Raw genomic sequence first — 18,355 nt, 5'->3', positions numbered from 1 at the left:
GAATGTAGTAGATGTACTATGCCTGTCTGAGCATCACATTGTCACTGATATGCAAAAGGTTAGCATCAATGGGTACAAATTAGTTGCACATGTAAGTAGAGATAATACGATGAGAGGAGGAGTTGCCATATATGTCAAAAGCTTCCACAGTGTAAAAAATTTGGAAACTAAAAAATTTTGTGTAGAGCAACATATGGAAGCATGTGCCACTGAACTAAAACTAAACAATGGCACTTTTATAATTGTAACAGTGTATAGGTCCCCCTCAGGGAATTTCCAGCTATTTCTAGAAAACTTGGATGCTTTGTTGTGCTATCTGTCAGACAGGGGGAAGCAAATTATCATTTGTGGGGATTTCAATGTTGATTCCCTGAAAGAGTGTAATAGGAAGAATGACCTTGTAGTATTACTCAATTCTTTCAATTTGAGTTCTGTCATTGATTTTCCTACTCGGATAACAAAGAACAGCAGGACATTGATAGATAACTTTTTTATAGACCAAGATAAGTTTAAGGACACAAATGCTTATCCTGTTGAGAATGGTCATTCAGATCATGGTGCACAGCTAGTTACAGTACATGACATAGCTCCATGCAGTATATCAAATCAGAATTTCAAAGCAGTGCGTTCAATTAACAATATAAATATTGCAAACTTTAGGGAAAGCCTACAGCAGCTAGACTGGGATGAAGTGTATAAGGAACCCGATGCAAACTTGAAATATAACTTATCTAAGGCTATTTGAAAATTGTTTTCCCAAGAAAATAGTTAAACATAATTCCAAGAAAACATATAAAAAACCTTGGCTAACTAAAGGAATAAGAATATCTTGCAACCATAAAAGAGAACTGTATCTAACAGCAAGAGGGAGTAGTGACCCTAAAATTGTTCAATATTATAAAAACTATTGTGCGGTACTAAGAAAAGTTATTAAAAAGTCCAGAAGCATGTGTATCATGTCTGAGATCAGTAACTCTGATAATAAAATTAAAGCAATTTGGAATATTATTGAAAGGGAAACAGGGCAACCGAGAGCACAGGAAGACTTTAGTGCCATAACACTGAATGACAAGTGTACTAACAAACAATCAGAAATTGAAAATATTTTCAATAATCATTTTTCAAATGTTGTGGAGAAAATAGGATCTAGATCTTCACTAGAAGAGGCAAGGCTACTAATAGAAGAGGCCATACCTGTGCAGTTTGAAACAACTGTATTTCCACCAACCTCTCCCTCTGAAATCAGTAAAATAATAAACTCACTGAAAAGTAAAAGCTCTTACAGAATTGATGGCATTTCCAGCAAGGTACTTAAAGCTTGTTCCCCACAGATAAGTAGGACTCTCAGCCACGTATGTAATAGCTCTTTGGAGCAGGGTGTTTTCCCTGATAGACTGAAATATGCCATTGTAAAACCATTGCATAAAAGGGAGATATGCCGGATGCCAACAACTACCACCCAATCTCTCTTCTGACAGCCCTATCAAAAATTTTTGAGAAAGTAATGTAGTCAAGAGTAGCCTCCCATATTTGTAAAAATAAAGTACTAACAAAATGTCAGTTTGGTTTTCAGAAAGGCTTTTCAACAGAAAATGCTATATACGCTTTCACTTATCAAATATTAAGTGATCTGAATATCCAAACATCACCCATTGGTATTTTTTGTGATCTCTCAAAGGCCTTTGATTGTGTAAGTCATGGAATTCTTTTAGATAAGCTACATCATTATGGTTTGAGGGGGGCAGTGCACAAATGGTTTAATTCATACTTAACTGGAAGAATGCAGAAAGTTGAAATAAGTGGTTCATGTAATGTTAAAACAACAGCTGATTCCTCAAACTGGGGGGGGGGCTGTCAAGTATGGGGTCCCACAGGGCTCGGTCTTAGGTCTAGGTCTTAGGTCCTTTACTGTTCCTGATATACATTAATGACTTACCATTCCACATTAGTTCTTTTTGCTGATGATACAACTACAGTAATAACATCCAAAACCCAAGAACTAAGTGATGTAATTGTAAACGATGTTTTTCACAAAATTATTAAATGGTTCTCAGCAAACGGACTCTCTTTAAATTTTGATAAAACACAGTATATACAGTTCCGTACAGTAAATGGCACAACTCCAGTAATAAATATAGACTTTGAACAGAAGGCTGTAGCTAAGGTAGAATTTTCAAAATTTTTAGGTGCGTCCATTGATGAGAGGTTAAACTGGAAGCAACACATTGATGGTCTGCTGAAACGTCTGAGTTCAGCTGTGTATGCTATTAGAGTTATTACAAATTTTGGTGTTAAGAATCTCAGTAAATTAGCTTACTATGCCTACTTTCATTCACTGCTTTCGTATGGCATCATATTCTGGGGTAATTCATCGTTGAGTAGAAAAGTATTCATTGCTCAAAAACGTGTAATCAGAATAATTGCTGGAGCCCACCCACGGTCAGCCTGCAGACATCTATTTAAGGATCTAGGGAACCTCACAGTAACCTCACAGTATATACAGGGCTATTACAAATGATTGAAGCGATTTCATAAATTCACTGTAGCTCCATTCATTGACATATGGTCATGCCACACTACAGATACGTAGAAAAACTCATAAAGTTTTGTTCGGCTGAAGTCGCACTGCAGGTTTCTGCTGCCAGAGCGTTCGAGAGCGCAGTGAGACAAAATGGCGACAGGAGCCGAGAAAGCGTATGTCGTGCTTGAAATGCACTCACATCAGTCAGTCATAACAGTGCAACGACACTTCAGGACGACATTCAACAAAGATCCACCAACTGCTAACTCCATTCGGCGATGGTATGCGCAGTTTAAAGCTTCTGGATGCCTCTGTAAGGGGAAATCAACGGGTCAGCCTGCAGTGAGCGAAGAAACGGTTGAACGCGTGCGGGCAAGTTTCACGCATAGCCCGCAGAAGTCAACAAATAAAGCAACCAGGGAGCTAAACGTACCACAGCCGACGGTTTGGAAAATCTTACGGAAAAGGCTAAAGCAGAAGCCTTACCGTTTACAATTTCTACAAGCCCTGACACCCGATGACAAAGTCAAACGCTTTGAATTTTCGGCACGGTTGCAACAGCTCATGGAAGAGGATGCGTTCAGTGCGAAACTTGTTTTCAGTGATGAAGCAACAGTTTTTCTTAATGGTGAAGTGAACAGACACAATGTGTGAATCTGGGTGGTAGAGAATCCTCACGCATTCGTGCAGCAAATTCGCAATCCACCAAAAGTTGACGTGTTTTGTGCAATCTCACGGTTTAAAGTTTACGGCCCCTTTTTCTTCTGCGAAAAAAACGTTACAGGACACGTGTATCTGGACATGCTGGAAAATTGGCTCATGCCACAACTGGAGACCGACAGCGCCGACTTCATCTTTCAACAGGATGGTGCGCCACCGCACTTCCATCATGATGTTCAGCATTTCTTAAACACGAGATTGGAAAACCGATGGATCGGTCGTGGTGGAGATCATGATCAGAAATTCATGTCATGGCCTCCACGCTCTCCCGACTTAACCCCATGCGATTTCTTTCTGTGGGGTTATGTGAAAGATTCAGTGTTTAAAGCTCCTCTACCAAGAAACGTGCCAGAACTGTGAACTCGCATCAACAATGCTTTCGAACTCATTGATGGGGACATGCTGCGCCAAGTGTGGGAGGAACTTGATTATCGGCTTGATGTCTGCCGAATCACTAAAGGGGCACATATCAAACATTTGTGAATGCCTAAAAAAAGTTTTGAGTTTTTGTATGTGTGTGCAAAGCATTGTGAAAATATCTCAAATAATAAAGTTATTGTAGAGCTGTGAAATCGCTTCAATCATTTGTAATAACCCTGTATCTTCACTTATGAAATTTGTTGTTAATAATCCAACCCAGTTCAAACGTAATAGCAGTGTGCATAGCTATAACACCAGGAGAAAGGATGATCTTCACTATGCAGGGTTAAATCTGACTTTGGCACAGAAAGGGGTAAATTATGCTGCCACAAAAGTCTTTGGTCACCTACCAAACAGCATCAAAAGCCTGACAGATAGCCAACCAACATTTAAAAGTAAATTAAAAGAATTTCTAGATGACAACTCCTTCTACTCATTGGATGAATTTTTAGATATAAATTAAGGGAGGGAAAAAAAAACTTAAACATTAGTGTCATGCAATATTTTGTGTAATGTAATAACTTGTACAGACATCTTTTATTAACCTGACACATTCCACATCATTACGAAGTGTCGTATTCATGATCTATGGAACAAGTATTAATCTAATCTAATCTAATCTCATAGGCTAAAACTGCTGGAGAAGACACCATACTACACTCCTGGAAATTGAAATAAGAACACCGTGAATTCATTGTCCCAGGAAGGGGAAACTTTATTGACACATTCCTGGGGTCAGATACATCACATGATCACACTGACAGAACCACAGGCACATATACACAGGCAACAGAGCATGCACAATGTCGGCACTAGTACAGTGTATATCCACCTTTCGCAGCAATGCAGGCTGCTATTCTCCCATAGAGACGATCGTAGAGATGCTGGATGTAGTCCTGTGGAACTGCTTGCCATGTCATTTCCACCTGGCGCCTCAGTTGGACCAGCGTTCGTGCTGGACGTGCAGACCGCGTGAGACGACGCTTCATCCAGTCCCAAACATGCTCAATGGGGGACAGATCCGGAGATCTTGCTGGCCAGGGTAGTTGACTTACACCTTCTAGAGCACATTGGGTGGCACGGGATACATGCGGACGTGCATTGTCCTGTTGGAACAGCAAGTTCCCTGGCCGGTCTAGGAATGGTCGAACGATGGGTTCGATGATGGTTTGGATGTACCGTGCACTATTCAGTGTCCCCTCGACGATCACCAGTGGTGTACGGCCAGTGTAGGAGATCGCCCCCCACACCATGATGCCGGGTGTTGGCCCTGTGTGCCTCGGTCGTATGCAGTCCTGATTGTGGCGCTCACCTGCACAGCGCCAAACACGCATACGACCATCATTGGCACCAAGGCAGAAGCGACTCTCATTGCTGAAGACGACACGTCTCCATTCGTCCCTCCATTCACGCCTGTCGCGACACCACTGGAGGCGGGCTGCACGATGTTGGGGCGTGAGCGGAAGACGGCCTAACGGTGTGCGGGACCGTAGCCCAGCTTCATGGAGACGGTTGCGAATGGTCCTCGCCGATACCCCAGGAGCAACAGTGTCCCTAATTTGCTGGGAAGTGGCGGTGCGGTCCCCTACGGCACTGCGTAGGATCCTACGGTCTTGGCGTGCATCCGTGCGTCGCTGCGGTCCGGTCCCAGGTCGACGGGCACGTGCACCTTCCGCCGACCACTGGCGTCAACATCGATGTACTGTGGAGACCTCACGCTCCACGTGTTGAGCAATTCGGCGGTACGTCCACCCGGCCTCCCGCATGCCCACTATACATCCTTGCTCAAAGTCCGTCAACTGCACATACGGTTCACGTCCACGCTGTCGCGGCATGCTACCATTGTTAAAGACTGCGATGGAACTCCGTATGCCACGGCAAACTGGCTGACACTGACGGCGGCGGTGCACAAATGCTGCGCAGCTAGCGCCATTCGACGGCCAACAACGCGGTTTCTGGTGTGTCCGCTGTGCGGTGCGTGTGATCATTGCTTGTACAGCCCTCTCGCAGTGTCCGGAGCAAGTATGGTGGGTCTGACACACCGGTGTCAATGTGTTCTTTTTTCCATTTCCAGGAGTGTATATGGGCACGTGGCTGGGAAATAAAGTCTGTGAAAAATTTAAAAATTATGAACCAGAAGAATTTGGACATCATTTTGAAAAATACCTAGCAAGTCAATATTATTACAGTGTAGAAGAATTTATGACTGACTGTCAAAAATAACTGTGCCTGATGTTACATTTTATGCTGTCATGCTAAAAAGTACTTTAAGTAAATACTTATTCTTAACTTTACTTTATTTTCAACATGAATATTTTAAATCATTTTGTGTTACTTAAAATTACGAAATACCTGTAATTATTCTGTATACTTACAATTAGAAAGTAGCTTAAAACTATGTATGTCCCAGTCATCTGATTGTATATGACATGTTATGTGACATTGAAGTTTCTATTCTATTCTCTGCACAAGTCAGATATATGGATGCGACCTCGTTCCTGTATTTCACATAGCTGCTGTCGAACCCACGCCTCTGCTGGAGCTGAGACTCTTCTGTACGGTGTGATGTCAGCTCTTCGATTGTCATGGCATCAGTGGGTCTTCTCACAGATTGCCGTTGTGCACCGAGTACTCTGAGTGCTCGGTCCCAGCCATCCGTACTTGGAAACTGCTCTCTTCATTTATTAGTTGATCATCTAATTGGATCGCTACAGATGCTTTCAAATATAGTCCCAGAATCTGTTTTCTTGCTTTAACACTTGATACCATCTTAATTCATACTACGACCTTTGTAGATGCTCTATTGCTTGTTCTATATATGTGTGATGCTTGTGCACTGTACATCTTTCCTTGAAGGTCCAGATTCTCTTTCTTATACACATTTTCCCACGTTGGCCTGGGACATGGAAGCCTTCTGGTTTTCAGAGTCCCATAGTTGAATGAGCGTAATTGATTCCTGACAGTTGCAATGGGACCGCATGTGACACCTTCATGGGCCTACCTCAACCAATAACATAAAGTGATTTTGTAAACTTCTCTATTGCAATGCCTTGTCACAGGTCTGTAGACATCTACTGTTTTCACCTGCAGCCGTTAAAACTTCGCAGCTAAAAGGAGGCAACAATGCTGTGAGCTATTAGGGTTTTTCTTAACGCTGTCTCGACTGTGATATTGTGCTTCCCAACTATTTACAATGTTTATCAATGTGTTACAACTGTATGGGATAAATGGTGTCACAGTAGGTTTCTCTACTTCCTTTGCACTTTGCAGTCTAGACTCCTTCAGTTTTAAGGGACACTGAATATGACGGTGGTTGTAAATATCTTTCTGGAAAACTCTGTAAATTCTGCAACACCACTTACAAATTGTCTTTGTCAGGAACTCCGTGATCCCTTTGCATTAGTGTGGACATCTGTTCATTTTGAGGATGCACGGCAATTGGAGGCATTTAAATATAAATCTGTATGTGTCGGGAAGGGCGGCCGTACGGTAGTTTGTATAGGGGAGGGGGGGGGGGGGGGCACTGGTTCAGAAGAAGGCTGTTTACCTGAACAAGTTAATGAATGGTGATGAGACTTTTAGTGCAAGTACAGGTTGGTTGTACAGATTCAAAAAACGTCATGGAATCTGTCAGATAATGATTACTGGAGAGAAGCTATCTTCTGACCGTGATGAAGCAAAGGAATACTTAGGTGAGTTTGAAAAAATTATAAGAGAGGGAAAGTATTCTCCCCAACAAATTTATAATTCTGATGAGACTGACCTTAATTTTAGGGCGTTACCAACAAAAAGCCTGGCGTCAAAAGCAGAAGACCATGCTCCTGGTTTTAAAAAGTGCAAAGATCATATGACTTCATTAGCGTGCAACAACACTGTTGGTAATCACAAGCTGCCTTTAATGCTGATCGACAAATCTGCTAGGCCCAGAGCTTTTAAAAACTGCAACATGAAGTCCTTGCCCGTGTATTATTTCAACAAGAAAAAAGCATGGATGGATGGTAAGCTGTTCAAAGAATGGTTTCACGGCCAGTTTGTTCCCTTTGTTCAGCAGTTTTCTAAGGAAAATCATTTGTCTTCCCGTGCAATCCTTTTGACTGATAACATGCCATCTCACCCCAGCACTGAGGAATTATGTCATGGAGAAATTTTGGCTAAGTTTTTGCCACCAAATGTTACACCACTTCTACAGCCGATGGACCGGAGCATACTGCAAACATTAAAACTGATTTACAGAAAACAATTTTCAAGAATGTTGGTCCAAGATGATATCTTTCCTTTAGTGGACAAAATAAAAAAGACCAGTGTGAAGAATGTTGTTTATTGGTCCGCTAAGGCATGGCAGATTATTTCAGAAAACACTCAGAGAAAATCGTGTAGAAAACTGTGGACATCTCTTGAATTTCAGGACAACCTAGTTGAAAATGAAGAGGAAAATCTACTACAAATGATACAGACAATCCCTGGATGTGAGGAAGCTAGTGAAGGAGACGTAAATGATGTGGATGGCAGCAGATGGGGCATGAGTGGAGAGCCTTACTGACACTAATTTAGTTGCTGCTGTAACTCAAGACCAGGAAGAAGTGGACTGCTGTGACAGAAGTGACAATGAGCCTGAAAGTGACAAAGGAGAGCTGGTGCCACACAGTGATGCAGCAGAAGCCCTTGAACTCGGGCTACGTTATTTGGAGCAACAGCCCACTGCTATACCTGCTGCTTTGATGTTTATGAGACGTGGCACAACTATGTGTCATATAACAGTGTCTTCATTATGCCAAAAAACAATGACTGAGTTTTTGTCATCTAAAAAAGTAGGGATAAAATGTCTGCTATATTTTAGTAAGTTTGTCAGCCTTTCCTTGACTGATGACCATAGATGTTAAGTCCTATAGTGCTCAGAGCCATCAGCCTTTCCTTCATTGTTATGCATTGTTTAAACATAATGCTTTCTTGTCAATTTTTCTAATACATGTTTACTGAACTGTGTAAACTAAAATAGTGTGCATGTACAGCAGTTTACTGTACTATTTTCCATGCTTAGACTAAGTTTTTTCATGTTTGGATTAACTGCACGTTCGGATTAGCAGGGTTCAGATTAGCAGGACTCTGCTATTCTTGGGGATTTCAGTGTAAATTTCCTAACATACAGTAATGGGAAGACTGTCTTGGAAAATTTTTGGTGCACTTACAATCTCATCCAAGAAGTCAGTTTCCCAACCATAGTAATTCCAAATTCAGGAATCCTGGTCAACAACATGATACAACAAACTTCCCAGTAATGGTGTTACAGGATCCTGCATCTCAAACTGAATCTGTCCACATTACATTTTCAACCACACCGGCCTTACCGTTGCTTCCTGCCACACTGCCATGGGATATTGCCTTGCACAGACATCTTACAGAACATGGTGAAATCAAGCCAAATGTGAACATCCAGATGCTGCCATTGTATTATTGTTTCCTGCAATACTACAATAGGATATTGCCTCATGCAGCCAGTCTACAGCCAAATGTAAACATGTTCACTTTTCTGTCACCTGTAGAAGTGCTACTTCCACTAACCATGAACTTTCATCTTACCAGTTCTCACTGCGCATCCATGTCACATTTGGAAATTCAGGTCCTGTCATTCATGTTCACTTTTCTGTCACCTGTGGAAGTGCTACTTCCACTAACCATGAACTTTCACCTTACCAGTTCTCACTGCGCATCCAGTCACATTTGGAAATTCAGGCCCTGTCATTCATGTTCACTTTTCTGTCACCTGTGGAAGTGCTACTTCCACTAACCATGAACTTTCACCTTACCAGTTCTCACTGCGCATCCATGTCACATTTGGAAATTCAGGTCCTGTCATTCATGCTCAAACACCCGGAGATGTGGCTTGCGGTTATGGATAATATTTTCATGCAGCAACAAATAGCAGAAGATTTTTAACAGTTCACCTTAGTGATCTGCAATTTTCACCAATGTACTTTATTGGAGATGTCAGACATCATTTTGCACTCCCCTCCACAGCAAACTTATGTCACCTGCAAGTTGACGCTAATCTCTCACTGCACAAAACCTATACATCAGAAACTAACACAACTTGTCTACCATGTGAATGGTGGCAACCGGTTGCCTTCAGGCTATTGGAGGCATTTACATACTGCGGTGGACCCTTTTGTGCTGTCATACACCTTACTTTTGCACATTCGGCAATGACGGTTATCTCCACTGGTGCGCACGTAACCTTGATAATGCACAGAGTCAGTTGTTAAGTATATGTAATTGTCATGTGACTAGGGCCTCCCATCGGATAGACCATTTGCTGGGTGCAAGTCTTTTGATTTGACGCCACTTCTGTGACTTGCGTGTCGATGGGGATGAAATGATGATGATGAGGACAACACAGCACCCAGTCCCTTAGTGGAGAAAATCTCTGACCCAGCCAGGAATCGAAGCCGGGCTCTTAGGATTGACATTCTGTCAAGCTGACCACTCAGCTACCGGGGAAGGACAGCCATTAAGTGAACTGCTCCAAGTGGCCAACAGAGCGCACACCCTGCTCGACTCACTCTCCATCATGGTGGTTGCCACCACAACCACCATTGGCTAAAGAAGAACCATTCCCCCCAGAGTTTGGCTGAATGTGGCCTATATGGCTGCCCTATCCTGTACTGCCACCACTGCCTGACCACCACCAGACATGAACAAAGATCTTCAATCCCTTTGTGCTGCCATTGATCACCTGATGGCCCAGCTGCTGTGCTTACAGCAATGTGACATTGTGACAGAGGAGGCACACATGCAATCTTGCCACAAGACGCAGGCCCCATGACATGTGAACAGTGAACTTGGTTATTTCTGGTCACACAAGTATTTTGGCTCGCAAGCTATCAAGTGCAGGGCATGATGTTTGCACCCAAACACCTTTCACAGTCTCCTTCAGGTGCAGCTTACCATGACAACCACCGCCTGTGCCTAAACTGGCAGCAGAGCAAGATACACCCATTTCAGTGTGAGCCTATATTATGCATTTCAATTCAACAGCTGCCAGATACACAGCTACACAGAGGCTGTTCATCCCTGCTAACTCTACACGGCAGTTGTTTTTTGTCAACACCGGATCAGATGTCAGCACCCTACTTGTTAGCTCATTCACTGAAGGCAGATGTACAGATGAGGCTCAACTGAAAGCAGTCACTGACTCAGCCATTCAGACATATGGATGAAACACAGAGATGGTTGACATTTTACTTGTAGAGAAATGCTACTGGACCTTTGTGCTGGTCGATGTTGACCTACCTACACTAGGCACCGATTTACTGATGAAACATGAATTGACCAAGGAATTACACAATGTGTGCCTTATCCATTCCACTGGCAACCACATTATTCATGGAATACAGGGACAGATAACATCTCATGCTCGCCCAAGGGTAGAAAATCTCAGTCTTTCTACCTTAGACAATGACAGAAGTTGGTAGGAGCACTATTACTGTGATCTACAAGTGACTATCTTTAGTTTGGAGAAGGATATTGATGCAGACAGGGGTACATCCAACAAGTTAAGCACAGAAAATGACTGGCAGAAAACTACCATATTGAAGAAGGAGTGTGGCCTCATGCAGCTCAAATGACATTAAAATGGCTGATGGCACAGCAACAGTCCTCTACCGCTTCCACTGAGGTGGCAACACCCATGCCACAGTTGCATGAAACAGAAAGGGACAAGATGGTGCCTCACATTGAGACAGCAGTTGGCCCACTGGTCTCCTCACATGTTTGTAGGCTCACACCTAAAGGCCTAAATGAAGACTGTTATCAACAGTGTGTTACAAAAAGATATTGCCCAACCATCTGACTGTCCATGTTCCTCCTCACTGCACCTTGTCCTTAAGAAAAATGGTTTGTGGCATCTGTGTGGTGACTACTGGGCAGTGAATGCTCGAACTCTTCCTGACAGATACCCTGTGCTGCAATATACAAGACTTCACCCATTTGCTGGCCAGAGTGAGCACATTCTGCGTGTTGGATTGGCTTAATGCTTACAATGAAATTCCCATGCCAGACTCTCATGCCACATTCCCATGGCCAAATCAGACATGCCTAAAGCAGCATTGACAACCCTATTTGGTATTGTTTTGCATGCATGGATGATATTTTGGTATTCTCCAAAAATGCTCATGAAAACAAGAAGCATATGAAGGAGGTGCAAAACAGTTTTAGTGATCACAGAATAACACTTAATGAGGACTAGTGCATGTTCAGGAAACCAATGGTAACTTTCCTAGGTTACACAGTGTCAGCTCAGGGCATTTTTCCACTGCCAGAAAAATTAGAGTTGCTGCATATCCTTCCTTGAACTCAAAAGTAGCCGGGAGACAGGCGATTCCTAGGGATGGTAAACCTTTATCAACCCCACCTCCCCAAAACGGCCACCATTCAGTCACTACTAAACAACACATTGGCTGGATGTAACAAAAGTGTTGAATTCCCACCCCCATAGATGTCTGAGATGAAGTCGGCCTTCATGAAGCTGCAAAAACAGCCTGCATGATGTGGTGGCCGTAACACCCCACACCAGGATTTCACCTAGTTTTACCAGAAGATTTGAGCCAGTTTGAAATAGGTGCGGCACTCCATCAGAATGTAAATGGATACTGTCAACTGCTAAGTTTTTTCTCCCAAAAGTTAGATGCTGGACAAACTCCCTGGAGTACATATGACAGGGAACTCCTCACAATGTATGTGGGTGTCAAGCATTTCCACTCCATTGTGGGCAGGCCTGTCACAATATTCCTAACCACAATCCTATTATGGTAGGTTTTCATAAGATTCATGTTCTCTTCAGTAGGCTTTCCAAATCGAGTATAGATGCCAATTTGCTACAGATGTGTGCCATATCCATGGAGCTGACAAAATTGTGACAGACTGATTTTCACACATCAATGAAATAGCTCCAATGTTGGATCATTCTGACCTTGCAAGTGTTCAAACTTTGGACACACAGCTACAGTCTTTGCTGACAGAAGGGTGACTAACCTGAATTTCCAACTTATGGCCACAGTGTGCAGCTCACCTAAAGTATGGTGTGACATTTCTACTGATAGATGATGCCCATACATTACTCCTCATTGCAACAAAAAATATTTGATGGCATTCACAACCTGGCACACTCAGGAACTAAAGCCTCAATGAGATTGGTGATGGATCATTTTGTGTGGCTGTCACTGAAGACACATTGCAGTGGACTCACAACTGCTTTCAGAGCCAATGCAGAGAAGTACAATGCCATGTGCATGCTCCATTAGGAAAATTCCCAACTTTTACCACACGTTTCAAGCTTAACCACATTGACTTGGTTTGACCCCTCCCCCCACCTGAAGGCTACGGGTCCTTGTTTATGACAATGGGTTGTTGCTCAAAACAGGCAGAGGCCATATCAGCCAGAAACATTTCTGCAGACACTACTGCATGAGCATTCTTGGAAACTTGGGTAGCTCATTTCAGGTGTCCATTTTTTGTTACCACCTACCAGGAATGCCGATTTGAGTTTGCACTGTTCCAGCAATTGTCAAAACTTTGTGGCTTCTAGAGTAACTGGACAACCAGCTACTACCTAACTTGGTTGGAAGGTGGGACCACTTCTTAAAGGACCCTGATGTGCCACAAAGACTCTTGGACTCAAGTTTTACCACTGATTTTGTTGGGTTTATGGACTACCTTAAAAACTGACATGGCTGTTCAGAAGCAGAGTTAGTATAAGGGGAACCATTACACACTCCAACGAAATTTCTCACACCATGCCACTCCCAGGTGATGCACAGCAACCCTGCCTTTTGCAACATATTGGAAAACATAAGGAGACACTCCCCCCCCCCAAGGAACCATGGACCTTGCCAATAGTGGGGAGTCTTGCGTGTCACAGTGATACAGATAGCTGTACCATAGGTGCAACCACAACAGAGGTGTTTCAGTTGAGAGACAAGACAAATGTGTGGATCCTGAAGAGGGGCAGTGGCCTTTTCAGTAGTTACAGGGCAACCGTCTGGATGATTGACTGATCTGGCCTTGTATTGTTAACCAAAACAGACCTGCTGTGCAGGTAGTGTGAACGGCTGAAAGCAAGGGGAAACTACAGCCGCAATTTTTCCTGAGGGCATCCTCTTGGGTAAAAGAGTCCCCCATTCAGATCTCCAGGCAGGGGCTACTCAGGAGGATGTCATCATCAGGATAAACAATACTAGTGTTCTACAGATCGGAGTGTGGAATGTCAAACTCCTTAACTGGGTAGGTAGGTTAGAAAATTTAAAAATGGAAATGGATAGGTTGAAATTAGATATAGTGGTAGGAGGAACAGGACTTCTGGTCAGGTGAATACAGCATTATAAATATGAAATAAGATACGGGTAATGCAGGAGTAGGTTTAATAATGAGTAAAAAAATAGGAATGCATATGAGGGGGACCCAAAAGAAACTGGATTGTTGTCATAAAAAATTATTGATGAACCTTTTTACAAAATTACTTCAGTCACCTTCAAAATACTCTCCAATACATGCGATGCATTTGTCAAGTCTCTTTTCCCACTGTTGGAAGCATGTTTGGAACTCTTCAAGTTTGAGATTGTCCAGTGCCCTTTGCGAAGCTGTTTTTACCGCCTCCACATTGTCATAACGATCCCCTTTTAGCGCTTTTTTCATTCGTGGGAATAGGAAAAAATCACATGGGGCTAGGTCCGACGAATACGGAGTGTGGGGAACGACAGAGAACATCTGAGATGCCAATTAGTGGGTCACTCATAAGGCCGTGTGTGCTGGAGCGTTGTCGTGATGCAGAAACCAGTCACCTGGTCACCAAAGTTTCGGGCATTTCCTTTGCACATCCTCTCGCAGACGCCATAAAACATCCAAGTAAAAGTGCTGGTGAACAGTCTGGCCAGAAGGTACGAATTCCCAATGCACAATTCCATGAACATCAAAAAAGACAATAAGACAATGATCATCGTCTTCACGTTTGACCTCACTTGCCTTGCATTTTTTGGTTTGGGAGAGTTGGGAGTCCTCCACTGGCTTGATGCTTACTTGGTTTCTGGGTCATACCCATAACACCAACTCTCATCCCCTGTAATGACTTTGTTCAAGAAGTTTGGATCACATGCAATCTCTGTTTTCAAGTCCTGACACACATTCATGTGGATGGTTTTTTGTTCCTGTGTGAGAAGGTGTGGAACAAATTTAGCAGCAACACATCTCATGTGCAAATCCTCACTCAAAATCCGCTGGCACGAGCTCCAACTGATTCCTGTCTCTGCTGAAATTGGGTCGATAGTTTGGTGACGATCCTCGTTTATCTTTTGGCGGACCTTTTCAATGTTCTCCTCATTTCACAATGTTGAAGGGCGTTCAGAACGAGCTTGGTCCTCAACACACATCTCACCACGTATAAAGCGCCCAAACCACTTGAAAACCTGTGTGTGGCTCATAGCGTCCTCCTGGAAAGCTTCCTGAAGCATTTGGTGTGTCTCTGTTGCAGTTTTTTAAGCAGGAAACAAAATTTCACACACACTCTTTGTTCTTTTAAAGTTGCCATAATGACTTCGCAGTGGTAAGCCGCCAAGAGTCAGAGAAACACAACACTACACTTGCATGTTCAGCTCTACACTGACGCCGTCTGCACAGTTGTTTCATGAAGGTCTCTACTAACACCATCTAGCGTGAGAACCCTGCACTATGTCTACGAGTGGCAGCGCCCTCGGAGTCCAGTTGCTTTTGGGTCCCCCCTCGTATGAGCTACTATGAACAGCATAGTGAATACATTATTGTAGCCAAGACTGACATGAAGCCCACACCCACCACAGTAGTAAAAGTTTATATGCCAACCAGCTCTGTAGTTGAGGAGGAGATTGAGGAAATGTATGATGAGATAAAAGAAATTATTCACATACTTAAGGGAGCTGAAAATTTAATAGTCATGTGGGACTGAAATTCAATAGCAGGAAAAGGAACAGAAGAAAAATTAGTAGGTGAATATGGACTGGGAGAAAGGAATGAAAGAGGAAGCTGCCTGGTGGAATTTTGTACAGAGCATAATTTAATCATAGCTAACACTTGGCTTAAGAACCATGAGAGAAGGTTGTAAACTTGTCAGAGATCTGGAGACACAAGAATGTTTCAAATTAATTTTATAATGGTTAGACAGAGATTTAGGAACCAGATTTTAAATTATAAGACATTTTCAGCGGCAAATGTGCACTCTGGTCACAATTTATTGGTTATTTAAACTGCAGATTAAAACTGAAGAAACTGCAAAAAGGTAGAATTTAAGGATTTAGGACCTGGATAAACTGAAAGAACCAGAAGTTGAAGAGTGTTTCAGGGGGAGCATTAGGGAATGGTTGACAAGAACTGGAGAAAGGAATATAGAAGAAGAATGGGTAGCTTTGACAGATGAAATAGTGAAAGCAGCAAAGGATCAAGTAGGTAAGCAGACAAGGGCTATTAGAAACCTTTGGGTAACACAAGAGATACTGAATTTAATCACTGAAAGGAGAAAATATAAAAATGCAATAAATGAAGCAGGTGAAAGGGTATATAAACGTCTAAAAAATGAGACTGACAGGAAGTGCAAAATGGCTAAGCAGGAATGGCTAGAGAACAAATGTAAGCATGTAGAAACATATATTACTAGGGGTAAGACAGATACTATGTACAGGAAAATTAAAGAGACCTTTGGGGAAAAGCAAACCATCTGTATGAATATCAAGAACTCGGGTGGAAAACCAGTCCAAAGTGAAGAAGGGAAAGCAGAAAGGTGGAAGGAATATATAGAGGGTTTATACAAGGGAGATGCACTTGAGGACAATATTATAGAAATGGAAGAGGATGTAGAGGAAGATGAGAAGAGAAGACAAAAGAATTTGACAAAGTACTGAAAGGCCTAAGTCGAAACAAGGCCCTAGGAGTAGACAACATTCTGTTAGAGTTACTGATAGCCTTGGAAGAGCCAGCCATGAAAAAACTCTTCCATCTGGTGAGCAAGATGTACGAGACAGGTGAAATACCCTCAGACTTCAAGAAGAATACAATAATCCCAGTTCCAAGGAAAGCAGATGCTGACTGGAGTGAAAATTACCTAACTACCAGTTTAATAAGTCATGCCTGCAAAATACTAACACAAATCATTGACAGAAGAATGGAAAATCTCATAGAAGCTGACCTCTTGGAAGATCAGTTTGGATTCTGTAGAAATTTAGGAACATACAAGGCAATATTGACCCTGCGACTTCTCATAGAAGATAGATTAAGGAAAGGCAAACCTACATTTATAGACTTAGAGAATGCTTTTAACAATGTGGACTGGAATACTCTCTTTCAAATTCTAAAGGTGGCAGGGGTAAAATACAGGGAGCAAAACGCTATTTACAATTCATGCAGAAACGAGAGGGCAATTATAAGAGTCAAGGGGCACAAAAGGGAAGCAGTGGTTGAGAAGGGAATGAGATAGGGTTGTAGTCTTTCCCTGATATCATTCATTCTGTATACTGAACAAGCAGCAAAGGAAACAAAAGAAAAATTTGGAGTAGGAATTGAAGTCCAGAGAGAAGAAATAAAAACTTTAAGGTTTGCCGATGACATTGCAATTTTGGCAGAGACAGCAAAGGACTTGGAAGAGCAGCTGAACAGAATGGACAGTACCTTGAAAGAAGGATATAAGATGAACATCAACAAAAGCAAAATGAGGATAATGGAATGTAGTCAAATTAAATCAGGTGATGATGAGGGAATTAGATTAGGAAATGGGACACTTAAAGTAGTAAGTGAATTTTGCTATTTGAGAAGGAAAATAACTGATAATGGTCAAAGTAGGGAGGATATAAAATGCAGACTGGCAATGGCCAGAAAAGCGTTTCTGAAGAAGAGAAATTTGTTAATGTCGAGTACAGATTTAAAATACTTTCTGAAAGTATTCGTATGGAGTGTAGCCATGTATGGAAGTGAAACATGGAAACAGGGATGATAAATAGTTTAGACTAGAAGAGAATAGAAGCTTTTGAAGTGTGGTGCTACAGAAGAATACTGAATATGAGATGGATAGAGCATGTAATTAATGAGGAGCTACTGAGTAGAATTGGGGAGAAGAGAAATTTGTGGTACAACCTGACCAAAAGAAGGGATAGGTTGGTAGGACACATCATGTCACATTAAGGCAACACCAATTCAGTACTGGAGGGAAGTGTATGGGGTAAAAGTCTTAGAAGGAGACCAAGAGATGAATACAGTAAGTAGATTCAGAGGTTTGTAGGTTGCAGTAGTTACTCAGAGATGAAGAGGCTTGCACAGGGTAGAGTAGCATGGAGAGGTGCATCAAACCAGTCTTTGGACTAAAGACCACAAATGGAGACTCTCTGTGCAACTCCAAAGTCACAGCACAACACACACCAGGTTCTTGATAGGTGTTCACATGTCATGCTTTGCATGGACCTGGCATGCCATTCTCTGCAACCACCACACACCGGGCTGTACCAGGTACTGTGACATGACACACACACACACACACACACACACACACACACACACACACACACACACACACACATAGTGGACATACCCCTCCAGGGAAAGCCAACTAAAGGCTCCATAGAGTGTGTAAAACCACTTGAATGCTGTCAGTGCCACACATCACCTCACAGTCAACTTCACGCATGCCTC

This window comes from Schistocerca cancellata, chromosome 7 (assembly GCF_023864275.1).
Source record: "Schistocerca cancellata isolate TAMUIC-IGC-003103 chromosome 7, iqSchCanc2.1, whole genome shotgun sequence".
In the NCBI taxonomy this organism is placed as follows: domain Eukaryota; kingdom Metazoa; phylum Arthropoda; class Insecta; order Orthoptera; family Acrididae; genus Schistocerca; species Schistocerca cancellata.
The sequence above is the reverse complement of the archived record's forward strand: the minus strand, read 5'-3'. Positions refer to the sequence as shown.